Source organism: Oncorhynchus nerka, linkage group LG2 (assembly GCF_034236695.1).
Source record: "Oncorhynchus nerka isolate Pitt River linkage group LG2, Oner_Uvic_2.0, whole genome shotgun sequence".
NCBI lineage: Eukaryota > Metazoa > Chordata > Actinopteri > Salmoniformes > Salmonidae > Oncorhynchus > Oncorhynchus nerka.
Genome location: NC_088397.1, coordinates 77,265,331 through 77,271,657, shown reverse-complemented (window position 1 = coordinate 77,271,657; position 6,327 = coordinate 77,265,331).

Sequence of the window (6,327 nt, the reverse complement as noted above, 5' to 3'; positions counted from 1 at the left end):
TTGACCCCCCCCACCCCCTGTATAGAGCCTCGTTATTGATATGTACATTTCTTGTGTTACCTTTTGATTGATTAGATTTTTTTAAACTTAGTTTACTTAGTAAATATCTTACTAACTCTATTTCTTGAACTGCATTGTTGGGTAAGGGCCTAAGCATTTCACGGTAAGGTTGTATTCGGCCTGTTGTATTCGGTGCATGTGACAAATGTGATTTGATATGGTTTGTTTTCAAGTTGAATTAGTCGTACGTACAGGATAAACATTGTATACACCGTCCAACGAAATGCTTATGTGCAGGTTCCTTCTCGACAAAGCAACAACAATAACCAACAATAAAACATAAGAATATGAACATCAGTTAAATGGCTTAGTAGAATAGAATAAACATTGTAGCATAAGTCAAATACAGGAAGGCATCATTTATAGTCCAATATTTACAGCATGTATCAGGGAAGTGGGTATTGGGGGGCAAGTGTTTCAATTGTACAGTATTAGCAATAGTAAATAAGAGTCTGGCAGCAGCAGTTGTGATGTGTGTGTGTGTGTGTGGGGGGGGGGGGGGGGGGGGGTGCATGTGTGCTAAATTGCGAAGAGTTGCAGGCGGTCTGTTCATTTTCATTTCAAGTGTCTTGTAGATAGAAACTGTCTCTTAGCCTGTTGGTGTCAAATCTCATGCTCCGATACCATCTGCCTGACGGCAAGGGAGTGTACAGCTGGTGGCTGGGGTGTGTAGGGTCCTTGATGCTGTGAGTGTGTGAGTATGTGAGTGTGTGAGTGTGTGAGTGTGTGAGTGTGTGAGTTTGTGAGTGTGTGAGTGTGTGAGTATGTGAGTTTGTGAGTGTGTGAGTGTGTGAGTGTGTGAGTTTGTGAGTGTGTGAGTGTGTGTTCATGTACAGTGCTGTGAAAAAGTATTTGCCTCCTTTCTCATTTTCTAAACCTACTGTATCAAAAATATGCAGAAGTAATCAGAACCCAAACCTAATATTGGATAAAGGGAACCTGAGAACAAATAACAGAGCAATTACATACTTATTTCATTTATTTCATTAAAAAAACACCCAATGCCCCTGTATAATTGCACCCTTACACTCAATAACTGATTGTACCACCTTTAGCCGTAATGACTCCAACCAAACGCTTCCTGTAGTTGTTGATCAGTCTCTCACCTCGCTCTGGAGGAAGTTTGGTCCACTCTTCCATGCAGAACTGCTGTAACTCACCGACATTTGTGGGTTTTCAAACATGAACTGTTAATGTCAAGTCCTGCCACAACATCTCAATTGGGATTGGGTCTGGACTTCGACTAGGCCATTACAAAACTTCACATTTGTTGCGTTTTAGAAATGTTCATGTCAAATTCAAAATGTATTGGTTGCATACACTGCAGATTTAGCAGATGTTATTGCAGGTGTAGCGAAAGGCTTGTGTTCCTAGCTCCAACAGTGCAGTAATATCTACCAATTCAGAACAATAAAAAAATGTAAAAGTAAAAGAATAGGATAATGAAATATATAAATATTAGGATGAGCAATGTCGGAGTCCGGAGTAAAAAATGAATAAAACAATGTGGAAAGTATTCAGACCCCTTGAATTTTTCCACATTGTGTTACATTACAGCCTTACTCTAAAAATTATTTTTAAAAATCCTCAGCAATCTACATACAATACCCCATAATGACAAAGTGAAAACAGAAATAGCTTATTTACATAAGAATTCAGACCTTTTGCTATGAGACTCAAATTGAGCTCAGGTGCATCCTGTTCCCATTGATCATCCTTGAGATGTTTCTACAATTTGATTGGAGTCCACCTGTGCTAAATTCAATTAATTGGACATGATTTGGAAAGGCACAAACCTGTCTATATAAGGTGCCACAGTTGACAGTGCATGTCAGAGGAAAAACCAAGCCATGAGGTCGAAGGAATTGTCCATACAGCTCCGAGACAGGATTGTGTCGAGGCACAGATCTGGGGAAGCGTACCAACACATTTCTGCAGCATTGTAGTTCCCCAAGAACACAGTGGCCTCCCTCATTCTTAAATGGAGGAAGTTTGGAACCACCAAGATTCTTCCTAGAGTTGGCCGCACGGCCAAACTGAGCAATAGGGGGAGAATGGTCTTGGTCAGAGAGGTGACCAAGTACCCGATGGTCACTGACAGAGCTCGAGTTCCTCTGTAGAGTTGAGAGAACCTTACAGAAGGACAACCATCTCTGTAGCACCAATCAGGCCTTTATGGTAGAGTGACCAGACGGAAGTCACTCCTCAGTAAAAGGCACATGACAGCCCACTTGGAGTTTGCCAAAGGCACCTAAAAACTCTCAGACCATGAGAAACAAGATTCTCTGGTCTGATGGAACAAAGATTGAACTCTTTTGCCTGAATGCCAAGTGTCCCGTCTGGAGGAAACCTGGCACCATCCCTTCGGTGAACAGTAGTGGTGGCAGCATCATGCTGTGGGGATGGTTTTCAGCGGCAGGGACTGGGATACGAGTCAGGATCGAGGCAAAGAGGAATGGAGCAAAGTACAGAGATCCTTGATGAAAACCTGCTCCAGAGCACTCAGGATCTCAGACTGGGGCTTAGGTTCACCCCAGCTGCCAAACTAACCGTGATTCAGATGACCATCCTACCCATGCTAGATTGCAGAGACGTAATTTATAGATCGGCAGGAAAGGGTGTTCTCGAGCGGCTAGATGTTCTTTACCATTCGGCCATTTGATTTGCCACCAATGCTCCTTATAGGACATATCACTGCACTCTATACTCCTCTGTAAACTGGTCATCTCTGTATAACTGTCGCAAGACCCCTTGGTTGATGCTTATTTATAAAAACCCTTTTAGGCCTCACTCCCCCCCTATCTGAGATACCTACTGCAGCCCTCATCCTCCACATACAACACCCGTTCTGCCAGTCACATTCTGTTAAATGTCCCAAAAGCACACACATCCCTGGGTCGCTCCACTTTTCAGTTCGCTGCAGCTAGTAACTGGAACGAGGTACAACAAACACACAAAATGGACAGTTTTATCGCCATCTCTTAATTCAAATACTCAATCATGGACACTCTTACTGACAGTTGGGGCTGCATCGTGTGATTTATTGTTGTCTCTACCTTCTTGCTGTTGTCTGTGTCCAATAATGTTTGTAGCATGTTTTGTGCTGTACCATGTGTTGCTGCCATGCTGTTGTTGTCTTAGGTCTCTCTTTATGTAGTGGTCTCTCTTGTCGTGATGTGTGTTTTTTCCTATATTTTTATTTTTAATCCCAGCCCCCGTCCCCACAGGAGGCCTTTTGCCTTTTAGTAGGCCGTCATTATATATAAGAATTTGTTCTTAACTGACTTGCCTAGTTAAATGAAGGTTAAATTAATAAAATAAATAATAACACTCAGTTTCAAAAACAGAAAATCAGAAAGGGGGCAAATACTTTTTCACCACACTGTATATGTGTGTGAAAGTGTGTGTGTGTGTGTGTGTGTGTGTGTGTGTGTGTAAACACCCCTTGGAGAAGGCACAGATCACAGACAATAGAGGTCATGATGTGGGGTAAATGAGGTAGCATGAAGAACCATCAGCTTGACCAACAGTAGTGTTTTAGGATCCATGTTTTGCATTGAATTTGCAGTGATAAAGTATCCATAAGAACTTGGGTGCCCTTTCCATACTGTGACCAAAATGTATGAGTGTGTGAATAAGCTAAATGTACAGACAACAGGACTAATGATTAAGCCTTTTCTATAATGAATTGTGTCAGCATGCTTGTGTATGAGTAAATGAGAGATCCTGCATGTGTTTGTGTGTCAGCATGCTTGTGTATGAGTAAATGAGAGATCCTGCATGTGTTTGTGTGTCAGCATGCTTGTGTATGAGTAAATGAGAGATCCTGCATGTGTTTGTGTGTCAGCATGCTTGTGTATGAGTAAATGAGAGATCCTGCATGTGTTTGTGTGTCAGCATGCTTGTGTATGAGTAAATGAGAGATCCTGCATGTGTTTGTGTGTCAGCATGCTTGTGTATGAGTAAATGAGAGATCCTGCCATGTGTTTGTGTCAGCATGCTTGTGTATGAGTAAATGAGAGATCCTGCATGTGTTTGTGTGTCAGCATGCTTGTGTATGAGTAAATGAGAGATCCTGCATGTGTTTGTGTGTCAGCATGCTTGTGTATGAGTAAATGAGAGATCCTGCCATGTGTTTGTGTCAGCATGCTTGTGTATGAGTAAATGAGAGATCCTGCATGTGTTTGTGTGTCAGCATGCTTGTGTATGAGTAAATGAGAGATCCTGCATGTGTTTGTGTGTCAGCATGCTTGTGTATGAGTAAATGAGAGATCCTGCATGTGTTTGTGTGTCAGCATGCTTGTGTATGAGTAAATGAGAGATCCTGCATGTGTTTGTGTGTCAGCACATCATTCCAACACACAGATTCATATCACTCAGATCTGGATAACAGAGGGAGGAGCATAGGTCACTCCTCGACCTCCTACACAGGTTGCACTGTACACCTCTGGCAGGAAGCCAGCTCCTGTGAATGTCTCTTTGTTCATCAGATTAGTAAACCAAGATGACAGCTGATTATACTAACGGTGAGGTGTGTTGTTTTAGTTATGGCTAGAGCCAGCCACCCTATCAGCCACAAGCACAACAGATGAGAGGTCTTATGACATCAACCAACCCAATCAAAAACATTTTTGTTGTTTATGAGACCCACCTAATGCTTTTAGGCCACCAAGTCAACAAAACCAATGTTAAGTCAGCAAGTAGTCAAAGTATCCTGAAATTGTAATCTGAAGGGAATCCTCCCCAACCCACCAGTCCCAACGCACCATTTATAAAACACTAGTCTGGCATCACTTAGCTGAAGGAGGTGATTATAGGCTATAAGGGGGTTTCACTGAGTGTTTGACTTCAGGGAGTTTGTGTGTGAGATTTGAGTGTGTTTTGGTGCTAGGCCTTGAGATGTGTGTGTGTGTAGTTGTGTGTGTTGGTACTAGGCGTAGGCCCTATTCTCCCCATTCTCCTTTCAGACAGGATGCAGCCAAGGCCGCTCTAACACGTGTCAGTAATCACAAGAACTACAGGAAGCGAGGGAGCACGGAGAGCTGGGAGGACCACAATAAAGTAGGTTGTCCAAAGCTCCTCTCTCTCTGGCTCTTCTCTATCTTTCTCCTAACCTCCTCTTACGTGTCTTTCTTTGTACCTCTCCTCGGTTCTCCTGTCTCAAATCTCTATTTACAGTTTCACCTCTCACTCTCCCTTTACACCAACTCCTTTGCCTCTGCTCTCACTCACTGCAGCTGTTGGTCCCTATGAGGCGTTATGTCACAGCCGCCCCTGCCAATCAGGTGCTGTTGTCGAGGGAGAACAGAGCAGCAAAGCAGAGGAAAGGAAGTAGGAAGGGTGGAGAGGAGGAAGGGTTTGGTGTGTCCTGTGGTCTGCCTGGTGTAGATTATGGGTGTGTTCCTCTGCCCAGACGTTGCTGACGCATTACAGATCTAACTACACCTGGCAAGGTACTGTATTTTACGTATCAGATAACCACAACATATGTTATAGCAATCTGTCTGACGATGACGTGGCATCCGACCATTGGTTGATGCATGTAAAGTCTGGGCAGGGGAATGTGACCAAAACACAGTTGTTAAAGGCTCTCCTCCTTCTGAACAGCGATGAGATCCAGATCACCATACCTCCGTGTTTAGTTCATTTTCTTGGCCTGAACAACAACCACCACCACCACGAGTCGTGATAAAGGGGGGACTAGTTGGAGTGTGGCGGTGCTGGAATGCACTGATCCTGGGGATGAGAGAGGGCTGGGCTGCTGCTTTGCCATCTGCCCCTTTGTGTGAGAGGCTGGAGGGTGCAGGGAGGGGGTGGGCACAACAAGTGGCAACCCATAACAAATGAGAAAGGTGGAGACAGCTAGCGGTGGAATGCAAAGATTCAATGGTGACCACATGTTTTGTCTCCCGTTTGTTTTATTCCCAGGTTATTTTCCACCCTTTTTTCTTTAGCCATGATTTGAGTTGTTTCATTAAAACATGCATGAATGAGTGAATTATCATTGAAGACTCATCCGTCTCTCCTGTTTCCTTGACCTATTATTACATTAAGATGCACTGTTTGTACAGTGACGTTTTATGGTGTTACTGTCTTTGTCTTGTTAAAAAATTACTTTTAAACATGCACATTATGCTGTGAACAAAACATCCCATAGGAGAGACTTAAAGACAAGAAGCTAATCTTTCTGAAAGAAGGAAAACACCATAGCTGACAGGTCTTTCTCAAAAACATTTTCTTGGTTGAGTTTTTTTTATAGGTGTGAGT